General features: G+C 47.8%; 1 protein-coding gene across 4 annotated transcripts in view; it reads right to left on the reverse strand.

The window, feature by feature from the left end:
* The window catches only part of PSEN2 (presenilin 2), a 28641-nt gene extending 23834 nt beyond the window's left edge, over positions 1 to 4807 (reverse strand). For 3 of the 4 annotated variants that reach the window (XR_010612857.1, XM_065679753.1, XM_065679752.1), the window contains exon 1: positions 4716 to 4807. The gene's annotated coding sequence lies outside the window, so the exon portion shown is untranslated. Of the gene's footprint in view, positions 1 to 4456; positions 4586 to 4715 lie in introns of those variants that run through there. The other variant, XM_065679754.1, reaches the window with a different exon arrangement.
* Positions 4808 to 11239: the final 6432 nt, after the last annotated feature.

An 11239-nucleotide genomic window follows, 5' to 3' on the forward strand; every position in this document is an offset into this window, starting at 1 on the left:
CAGCCATGTAGAAAGATCATGAGGGGAGTGATCGGGTGGTTGTGAGGGGGATACCGTGAGGTGAGAGCAGGGGCAGCCATGGGCCATGAGGGGTGGCCACGAGGGGTAGGGGCAGCAGCTACATAGTGTGGGGCCACTATGAGGGGGCAGATGAGGTGTGTCTGTGGCTGGAGGTCACGAGGGGCAGCCATGAGGGGAGATCAGCTTGCCCTAGGTGACAAGGTTTAGTGGTGGGCTTGACAGTCCTGGAGTAACAGTTGGGCATAAAGGTCTTTGCCAACCTAGCTGATTCTATGATTCTAAAGCATTGTAAAGCTGTAGTATCTACAAGAACACTTCTCCTCTGCAGTATTTCACCCAAGCCCATGTGTCTCGGGAAATACATCCAACTCAGAAGAGGAAGCTGAAGAAGCCACGTGATTTGGATGCAGTCACTTAAATCTGAATCATGCACTCGAGTCTGACCAGTACAGCCTGCTGTGTGCCAGGCAGCTTGAAAGGTCAGAGTGGATGCTTTGGAGATCTCTGAGATACTCTTGCTTCTCACTGAGGAGATTGAAATTCACTTTGGAGGAAGGAAAGAGGGAGGAGTGGAACGTTCCTTCTTTCACAACCTCCTCAACACATCTGGCACCTTTGAGAAATCTTAGAATGTCAGCTCCATCTGCCCAAGTGAAACGTTTTTCAGACATCTGCTCCTCCCCTGCCTTCTCTTCAAGCTTTTTCACATCATTTTGTTCCTCTTTTAGTGATAAAAGTGGTGCGGCTACAGGAAACAAATGCAGGGGTAGCCCTCAAGCCAAACCTGTCTGCAGTATTACTGAGTGAGCTGCATTTGTCTGCTTTTTCTTAGAGCCTAAAATCTCCACTCCAAATGCTTAACACACCCTTTAATTGAGCACATGAGGGCTCACAATTTACAGTTGAGAGCCTAGATTTTGGTTCAGTTACAGGACTCAGGCCTTTAAAGAAGGCAGGTAGATGAAATCATTCAGTCGTGACATACTTCTGGGTCTGTGAACAGGCAAAGTTATGCATGCCAGAGGATCTGTTACCCATGGAATTTAAGTAACTCTCAAAACTTTCTGTCCATATCAGAGACCAGGGAAGAAATACGTAAAGATTTACTCTCTGATAGTTTGGGACCAATATTTAGGTTTTAACAACTCAATGAAAATATTAAGGAACTTTTTCTCCCAGTATTTAAGAAACTGACACACAATTTCTGCTGTATAAATTCTGCAGAGGATTTAGAAGGGTCAGCCAATTAATTAGCCTACTTTCAACACCCTAGTTATGCCCACTGGAAGACTTAAACCAATAGCAAAAACAGTGCTAATTATTAACCTACACAATTACATGGGAAAAGAATCTCATGTTTTAAAACAGGCGTTTTTAAGCTGGACATGTTCTCCCTCAACAAGTACATGGACAAATGCAAAGATGCAACAACATTTCTGGTCAGCAAGCAGACGCAGTCCTGAACACAGCTTTACTGTCGCTTGTTTACAAGGCTTTGGTTTCATTGAGGGCTGACACAAACAGACTCCAGTGTATCTGGGATTCTACAGGAGCTCCTATAGCAACAAGCCCTCAACAAATTCTCAGATGCTGTACTCACAGGTGCCTTAAACTGACCTAAATACATGGTCCTCTCCAAAGGGTTGTCCCATCACCCTCAGTCTCTCTGGTGCCAACACCAGGTGCTCTGTCTAGCTCTTTTGAGAAGACAATAGGCACTGTTTTCCTTTGCTTCTAAAGAGCCAGGTTCCAGCAGGACCAGCTCCCAGGCTGGCTATGTGAACAGCCCAGGTGCCCACATGAGGAAAAGCAAGTGTTGGCTGGGCCACCCCCCTTCCAGTAGGGCCAAGCCTTACAGCAGCAAGCCCTCTGCTCTGCCCACTCCCAAAGGGAGCAGCAACCCACCCTCACCTGAGGCCTGCAGCACCTATGGCAGCGGGGCTTTTAGCTATGCAGGAGTCCTTGACATATGGTTTACAGAGGTAGGAACACTGGCCCTCTCCCTCTTCCCCCCACAGACACAGTAGGGAGTTTGCCTGATGTTCTATTTGTTCATCGGAGCTGCACCTTCAACTGGCACCAAGGCTGTGCTGGCTGCCAGAGAGAGCTTTGGTTTAAGTAGCGTGTCTTTCAGGGGAGGAAGGGACAGCCTGGTCACTTGCACATCCATGTGCCCAGCACAACAGCATCCTTTGGGCTGAGCAGAGCCTTGTCCTGGGGGCTTTCTTTCCAGATAGAAAGGGAGCCACAGAGCATCAGGCAACCAAGAAAGGGGTGTTACAAAGCCACACTGTTTCCTGGTATCATTTCACCAGTTAACCTGAGGCAAGGTGGCTTGTGGAGATAATTTCTGCCTCCCAAGGATGCTGGATAACCCCATAATGGAAGGCACAGGAACCTTCTTTCCTACTCTTGCACATGACACCAAAAACACCCATACACACCAACTGTGTCTTCCTAGGCTGAGCTGAAAAGGCAGAAGGGAAGGTCAGGAAAGGAAAGCACTGAGAGCTGAGACAAGCGTGCTCGTTTCTGGCTGTAGCAATAGGAGGAGCTTTCAGGTTGGAGGGGAATGTAAGCTGTATCTATATTCACAGAAAGCAGAGTCTGTCAAATACGGTAAATAAAGTAGTTGAACAGCATGCACCAAACCATCATCAAAACTGACCCACTTGGCTGCAAGGTATCAGACAAGGTTTTCCTTTTTTCCGCCTCTGTGGATGGATTCAAACTATTAGGTCCCATTCCAAAAAATCATATGTTTAAGAGCCAAAAGACCAAACTCTCAAAAACCAGATGGCAAAAATGAAAGGGGACAAAAACTAGGTCAGTAGTAAGTGCTCCTTGTAACAGAGCAGCTGAGGTGGGAATACAGCAACTCCTGCTTTACAGCAGTCTTGTGAAGCCTGCAGGAAAGCAGGAGTCACAATTTCTCTCTTCCAGATGTCCTTCGTGCAAGGGACCTCCTTCCCCAGCTGCAATAAATCAGCTTTATGGATTTTGATTAATCGGGGCCAGTTCACACTAACAGTAGGATCTAGCCTCAGAATGCCTTTTAATTTCATCCTGCAGCATCACTGTGCTTCAAGCAAACCTAAATCCTTTGCTTTGCATTTCATCCATCACAGATAATACCAGTACAATATACAGCACAGAACAGCTGCTAGAGGCTGGCAGAATATTTAATTATCTACTTGAGAGTTAAAATCCCTGTGCTTTTTTTGGTATATGTATATATATATGCTATAACTGATGGCAACTAGATTAAGAGAATTAGTTTTTCTTTGCTGTATTTAGATCAAGAGAAAGCTGTGGGCTGACAGTGACAGCCTGATGTTCTCTGAAGTTTCAGCTGTAGCAAGCACTGCTGTTGGGAAGTATGAAGAGGAAGAAAAAACTCCTAAGGTATCCTAAGTGGTGGGGCCAAAATTAGGAGGAAAGATTTCCAGGTTCTTGCCAATAAATAATGGCAGGACGTGCATGCTGCTAAAATAACGGGGGCTTGGAACACACCCTCTCAGTGCTCAAAACAGAACTTGCAAATGCCATTCACTTGCAGCTCCAGAGCACAAAAGAAACTCAAGATATTATGGGAAGGTGTAGAGATCTATAGCCGTCTTTCTGCGTTTTAGGGCACACCAACACAGCCGAGCTAGCGCTGCTTTCTCTACTACCCCAAGAAAGGAATAGCACATGGCCCCAGAGGGCTATTTTGCTGGCAGAGCGGAGATCAGACCCTCCCAAGGAGATTATTGCAGAAGGATTATTCTGCAGCGTTAAGCCCTAGCACACTAGCAGTCAACTTCCCACCTCAGCCCCGAGGCACCACAGCCCTGCAGACCTATCGACACCAGCAAAGCCTCAAAGCCTGGGTCAGAATTCACACACAGGAGCGAGCAGCTGCTCGCATCTGTGCTACCGCTGCCAGAAGTGACACACCGGGGACACCCAAGGACACCAGCGCTGGGGCTTGGTTCCTGCACCCTACCTGTGTCCCAGGGGTGGTCTGCCATGGGGACACAGAGCCCAGGGTGTCCCGTCTTCCCCCAGCGCTTGCTATGGGCACACCAGACTGGGTCAGCTGCCCCGTCCGTCCCAGCGCACGGCTACCCCCACAGCGGCTGGAGGGCGAGGGAAACAAGCGCTTTAGGACAGAAGAGACAAGAACCGCCCCCCTCCAGGCAGGGATGCTGCAGGAGGCCACGAGCAGCCCCTGCACCATGGAGGCCTTTCCCCTGCTGCCCTTTCGAGTGATCAGAAGCGTAAGGTGTGCCGGCAGCACTTCCGAGCCAAATCCTGGGCTGCAGGCAGGAATGCCACCGCCCAAGAGAAATATATCGACATATGTACGGTTATGCCCACGCACACACACAAACACACATACGTATTTATATATGCACATATATAATAGGTGCACATATAGAAATATACATACGTATACACAGAGATGCAACTTTCTCCAGAAGGAGCCAGCGAGGCTGCCGGAGCTCCCTCCCCACCACGGCCACTACGCCAGGCCCCGGCGTGGAGTGAAGCGGAGCGGAGCGGCCTCGCACGGCTCCAGCAGCGCTGCGACTCCGAAATGCCCTCGGCCCGGCCCCTGCCCGCAGGAGCGCAACCCGAGCCCGCAGCAGCCCGGCGGGGCAGGGCCAAACCCAATCCCCCCCGGCCCCCCGACGGCCGCCGCTGTTTACCTGCTCCCGGCGCGGCATGAGCTCCGCTCCGCTCCCATTGGCTTCGGCACACCCTGGCCCCAGCGCTGTCCGGGGGGACGAGCTCGTCCGCCGATTCGGCCCAGCTGCTGCCGCTCGGCGAGCGGCCCCGCCTCCTACCTACTCTCCCCCAATGGGAGAGAAGGGTGGGACGAGGGGCTGCCAATAGGAAGGCGCCCCTCGCAGTCCTCTCTCTCTCTTGAGGGCGAGGCGGCGGGCGTGGCGGAGCTGCCATAGTGGGGTGGTCGTGGCCTCCCTGCTGTTGCTGCTCCTAACTCGAGGTTGCCGGGGAGCAGCGCCCGGAATGGAGCCGTGGCTCCGAGCGCTGCTGTCAGGGCTCGTCCCTTCAGCAGCAGCCCCCGGGTGGCCAGGTGCTGCCGTAAGTGGCTATGTGGGAGCGCTGAGTGTACCCGTAACAGTGAGCTGCCCGGTACAGCGCCCTCAGCTGCCCCTCACGGCTAGTGACCGTCCTCGCCGCTGGGCGCCGGGGGTTTATAATGCCGGTGAACGGCGGGTTTAAACTGTTCGCTTGAAAATGCCTGCCTTTACACCCCTAATTTACGTTTTTACACGCACTGTAATTGAGGCACCGGCGTTTTGAAGGCATTTAAATGCTTATCCACAGCCTATGCGAGAGTGCACGTCCCGATTGGAATGAAAGGTAATAGGGGAGCATAGAGGAGTGAACCGAGAAACCGGAGGGAATGGCCACGGTATGGTTCTTTGGAGCTGTGTCTGACCTCGGCTCGGTGTATAAATCAGGGGTGAACGAAGGGAAATTACAAGCATTTTCACATTGTTTGCTACGGGTGTGAGAAGTTTGTGTTTTCAGAGCGCAAGCCTTTCTGTTTGAAGTTGCAAAGACACGTAGCTTGACAGTAAGGAAAACAATCCTGTAGACAGATGAAACCGTTCTTCTGTCAGCACACAGACCACTCCTGCGCCTCCGCTGCTCCCATTGCTTTATCAAGCAACAGGTAAGTGAAATTTAGGCTCTGGCAGCTCTGTAGCACTTGCTCATCGTCTGTGCAGGCAGAGGCACGACCTGGAGTCATGGTGAAATTCCCTCTGCTGCCGTTGTCACTTAGTGAGAACCTCAGGCGCAGGCACGGCGAGGATTTGCAGCAGAGCTTCACATCCCTCTTTGCTTCATGCCATCCGTGATGATCCTGAGTGCAAAAGGAATGAAGGGTAAGGTGGCAATGGAGGAGATGTGAGGTGCAATAAGTGAACTGCCCCCCAATATGTCACTGGTGAAAATGGAGGGGTTTGCAGGTTCCAAATCTAAGCTGGCTGTTACATTCTTTTCCCTGAATTTCCTGCACAATATTGGTGACAAGTGATACACTTTCCTTATACCCATAACCCGTATTTTGAGCCACTCTTACACTCGTAACCCTTATTTTGAGCCACTGCATGCACAGAAGCAAGTTACATGTAGAATTCCTCAGCACCCCAGAGAGCTGCCTATCAAAGCATGGCAGCTGTCGCTTGCCAAGGTAGTCAGTCAAGGAAACTGATAAACTGTATTCTTGGCTGCACTCTTCACTAGCACAGCATCAGAGCTCTTTAGAAGTTTCTCTCAAAGGCTGTGTCTATCTCTGGTCTTTGTGCTGAGTTCCTTTCCACTGGATGCTAGATCCATCTGGAGTTCTTTTTAAATGTGAATTTCTCTGATGAATTGAATCCTTTGCACATTGTGTGCTCAGCTGTTTGTCAGGTTTGTTTAATATTAGGAGAAGGAGCAGTTTTGGTTGCTCTCCGATTTTTCAAGTGACAGTAGTTTTACACCCCTTTTATGTGAACCTTACATATCTGCCACAAATCTGGGATAATAGTAAAAATATCATCTGTTTTAAAACACTTCACATCTTCAAAGCCAAGGCATTGACAATGTAAACTGTGCTGCTCTTCGCCTTGCTGGTGGCGAGCCAGTCCATCTGAGCCTGACCAGAGTAAGCACAGAGCCAGCAGCATGCACGTTGCAGTGAAAGCCCTGTCCTGCCATAAATCTGTGCAGGCAATAGGTAAATTGTTTTCTTTTAGCAGCTGAAGGGATGGGAACTTGTTTTACAAGCCCAGTTGGCCTTTCTCGGCAGCTTTGGAAGCTAAACTTGCAGCTTTTTTTCATCTCTTAATAGTGCTGCTCTTGAGTATGAAGGGCTCTGGGTAAAGATTACATTAATATGAACTACACAGACCTGAAGCTGAGACAAATAAATTCCTTGCTTCTTTCCATGTTCTCACTGGGTCCTCCCTTTCACTTTCACCTTGTTGGACAAGTGCAAAGAGCTGTAGATCCTGGACAAGTCAGGAAAACTGCATGTATTGCAACCTTCCTGAAAGCACAAGAACTGATGGCTCTGGAGCTGAGCGACTGTGAAACCCAGGCAAGGCACATTCTGCCTCCCTCCTTTGTAGTTTTCAGAGGCAAAAATCTAGCTTAAGTCAGTGATCCTTATCTGTACCTGGAGGTAGGTTATAGGAAGACCAATAGTTGTTTCAGTCTCCTTTCGTGAGAGTTACTACTGTACTCATTCAGTCACGATGTCCCTTCACCTGTTTTTCCCTAGCTGCATCACAAGAAGCATCTGATCTGAGGCTAAGTTGAAAGAGTCTTTGAGCAAAGCCCCCATTCATACAGCCATCAAAAAATATTTCTTCTTCTTTTTGTTTTTTTTAGACAGATCTGTGAAGTCATTTCCTTGAAGGATCTCTCACAGAAAATGTCAAGTAAGCCCATTCCTAGGAAAAGCATGTGACAAGCTGCATCCCAGCTTTTTGACTTGGGAGATCAGTGTCTCTCGCCAGAAGCAGTTGTCTCCAGGCTGATGGTTGTTCTGAACTACACAGGGACATTCTGTGGGATTGCCCTGATGTGCTCCATTTTAGTACTTGGACATTTGCAGTAGGAGATCTCAGGGAGTTTTTGGTGATAAACTGTTACAATCCTCCAAATATATCCAAGGAATTGTGGCTGGTTTATTTCAGGAGGTATAAATAATACCCGGAAATGGGGCTGCTGACACAAATTCAAACACTGAGATGCTCCCTTGGCTTTCAAAGTGAAACAGGCACAACACCATCTGTCAAAATAACATTAAAACCTCTCATGCTTACACAGAAGATATGGGCAGGGTCAGGGCCAGCATATCTGAGGTTTTATGCTAGAATAGACAGTACTTTCCAAGAGTCTTGCTCAGCTGATTCCACTCTGTAAATCTACAGTCCTTCAAGGAAAGGTCGCTACTGAACATCAAAGTAGACATTTTTCTTATAATTGAAGGAGATCTGCTCACTCATAACATCACTTAGCAAGCAGCCAGGGCTCATGACGATGTGCCACCTGTGGATGGGTATCACTTACTGGTGTCACACCAATAAAGAGTGATCCCACACTGGTGTATCTAGGAAGCTTCAGATCCAACTGGACAGTTCAGACTTACACTCCAGTACTGAAAAGCATGGCATATTCTTCTGTCTAAACCAGGAAGAAAATACAGATCCAAAGTCCCCTAGACTGCACACTATTGATCTGACTCTCGGGGGCACACCTCCGTCACAAGGGGATGATAACCGGTTGTGTTGTGAATGTTCATTCAGTACATGTCTCCCATGGTGTTGCGTATACGTGAGATCATCTCCTGGTCCGTTCATTCTAGGGTCCACAGCATCATAGAAGATGTGTGTTGATGTGTTAGATGTGTAGATGACTGCTCTCTAATGTATGTAGAAATGAGTTAAACACGATGCCAGGCTCAAACAGACAAAGCCAAGGTAGTGAGAAAGGAATGGGAATTAAATCTGGTTAAGTGTGCAGTCAGAAAGCAATCTGTGATACATCCAGATCAATGCAATGCAAACGAAGTCTTGCTTTTAAGCACAGGCCCTTTGCAGGCCCATGAAGCAGGAGCATGATTGCTCCAGTGGATGTACCTATGCCTGTCTGGTGGCAGGAGAAGAGCTTCCTTGGTGCCCTCTGGATCACTGTCTCAGTCAGACAGTTCTCCTGCCTCCTTATATATATGTTTTATAAAGTTTTGATAAAGAATCAAATGCCTCCTTAGGAGACAAATGCACTGGCCTGAAAAGCAGTATTGTGCCTTTAAGGTTCTTGGTATCTCTTTGGCTTTCCAGATCTTGGGACAAATCGTTCAGACAATCCCAGGCTCCGAGTAGTCAGCAGACCTGTTCATGTGACTTGGAAAACTGTGAGTTAATACTGCGCTGCTCTGTCTCGAGTCAATGATAAATCAATAGTGACTTTAACTGCAATGAGGTCAGTCCTGGGAAAAAGGGAAAATACATGTCTAGCATCTTTTAAAAATGCATATGACAGACAAAACAAGGCATTCCCCGTAACTGTGCAGATCCCAGAATCACAGAATGGTTTGGGCTGGAAGGGACCTTAAAGCTTATCCAGTTCCAACCCCCTGCCACAGGCAGGGACACCTTCCACTAGACCAGGTTGCTCCAAGCCCTCTCCAACCTGGCCTTGAACACCTCCAGGGATGGAGCATTCACAGCTTCCTTTGGCAGCCTGTGCCAGTGCCTCATCATCCTCACAGGAAAGAATTTCTCAGTCCTCCCTCTGTCAGTTTAAAGCCATTCCCCCTTGTCCTGTCCCTCCAGGCCCTTGTCAAAAGCCCCACTCCAGGTTTCTTGTCAGCCCTTTAAGCACTGGGAGCTGCTCTAAGGTCTCCCAGGAGCCTTCTCTTCTCCAGGCTGAACCAGCCCAGCTCTCTCAGCCTGTCTCCATAGCAGAGGTGCTCCAGCCGTCAGAGCATCTTCGTGGCCTCCTCAGGCACTCTCTCCAACAGGTCCAAGGATGAACCTGTATAATTTACTTAGGCACTCTGCTGGTAGTCATCATGGGGAGCACGTGGGTGAGGAATGTTCATTATACATTAATATTCAACTAAATCCTTCCCGGATTGTATTCCGAAGAGGTCCCCACTCGCTGCCTGTAAAGAGAATCCTCCTGTATACACTAGGGGGCAGAGGCCTCCTACGCAGGGACGTCTCCTCGGCAGCTGGGTTTGCTGCCTGACAGGTACATGGGCAGCCTCAACCCTGTTCCACTGTGTGATAAACCTTTGAGGGGATCTTTAGTGTAATCTGATTGCTATGACATACATTAAGTGCGCATATAGCCTCCTGTGGAGAACTCAGCTGTGAAATGTCTCGTGTTGCAAAACTCCAGACGCTACCAGAGCAGTTGTTTGGAAGCCACGCTGTTTGCTGGATTTCACCGCACTGTTCAGGCACTCAGATTCAGCCCATCTTGTCTCTGCTGGCACAGTTGTATCATGAACAGTGTTCCTGCTGCTGGAGCTACAGCTGTAGCAGCAATGGCAAGAAATGTGAGAGAATGTAGGCAAAGATGTGTTTTTCACTCGCTTGAGGGTGAGGTGAAAAGTGTCTTATATTGATTTTTGTTTTTAAAAATAGCAAGGCTTTATCACTATCTGTTTCTAAATGTCACTCGTGCTCATGTTAAGCAGCAGTCTTCCAAAGAATCCATTGTCATACTTCTGCAAGCTCCTCTGCACAGAAGCACTTAGAGTAGTTTATTTTACTGATTTTTAAAGTACATTAGTTTGTTTAAAATTCCTTCTCCTTCAGCAGGAGTGGCCATCCCTAAAATAGCCTTTGCTGGCATTTAGTTTATTTAACTTTGTATTAACACAATTTAATCAGGCCGTAAATTAGGTTTTGAACTGATCTAATTAAACTGGTTCCAACCAGTTTGATTTTCAATTCTGCAGTAGCTGAAGAGTTTATTACACTTTAAGATAAATGAAATGAGAGAGTTCATATAGGGATTTTCTACTGATCAAACAAGGCAGGTTTAAGGCAAATCTGCCGCTAAACCACTGTGGCTTTTCAAAACCCTGGGGCTTTATTTTTCCTTTTGTACAGTGGAAATGTACGTAAATTGAGGAAAAAAGCAAAGGAGTTCTTTTATGTATCAGGGAGGTTCAAGCACAGACCTCAAATTAAGGAAATAACAGTAACTAGTACCACCTCATCTTCTTCTTTGTAGCTTCCCCCCATCTTCCACATCTGACAAACATCAGTTGCTTAAAGAAGAACTTCAGGAGTTAGCTATGTTTTAAAGTCCGCAAGGTCTTTCACTTTGCTAATGAAGCATACTCCTTTTTCCATTCCATTGCCATATTATACCCAAATCACTTTGGTGTTCCCATACATACCATAGATGTTTTTACTAACAGTAATACGTGTTTCCAGAGCAGCAGAACTTTTCAGGCAAAGTTCTTGGTCAAAAGTTGTCTTCATGAAACATAGTCATACCACAACTCTCACAGCTAGCCAGAGTTGACTGTTGGTGATGGATAAGCTCTATCCATTTAAGCCTGTCTGTATTTGTCTCCAAAAGGCTACATAGAGCCTGGAGATCATTTCAGCCAGGGCTGGGCTGAAGTACAGCTGCTATTTAACAGCTCACATAATGATATCCGATAGTCAAGGAGGGAGAAACGAAA

The sequence above is a fragment of the Lathamus discolor genome, chromosome 5 (assembly GCF_037157495.1).
Source record: "Lathamus discolor isolate bLatDis1 chromosome 5, bLatDis1.hap1, whole genome shotgun sequence".
Lineage (NCBI taxonomy): Eukaryota > Metazoa > Chordata > Aves > Psittaciformes > Psittacidae > Lathamus > Lathamus discolor.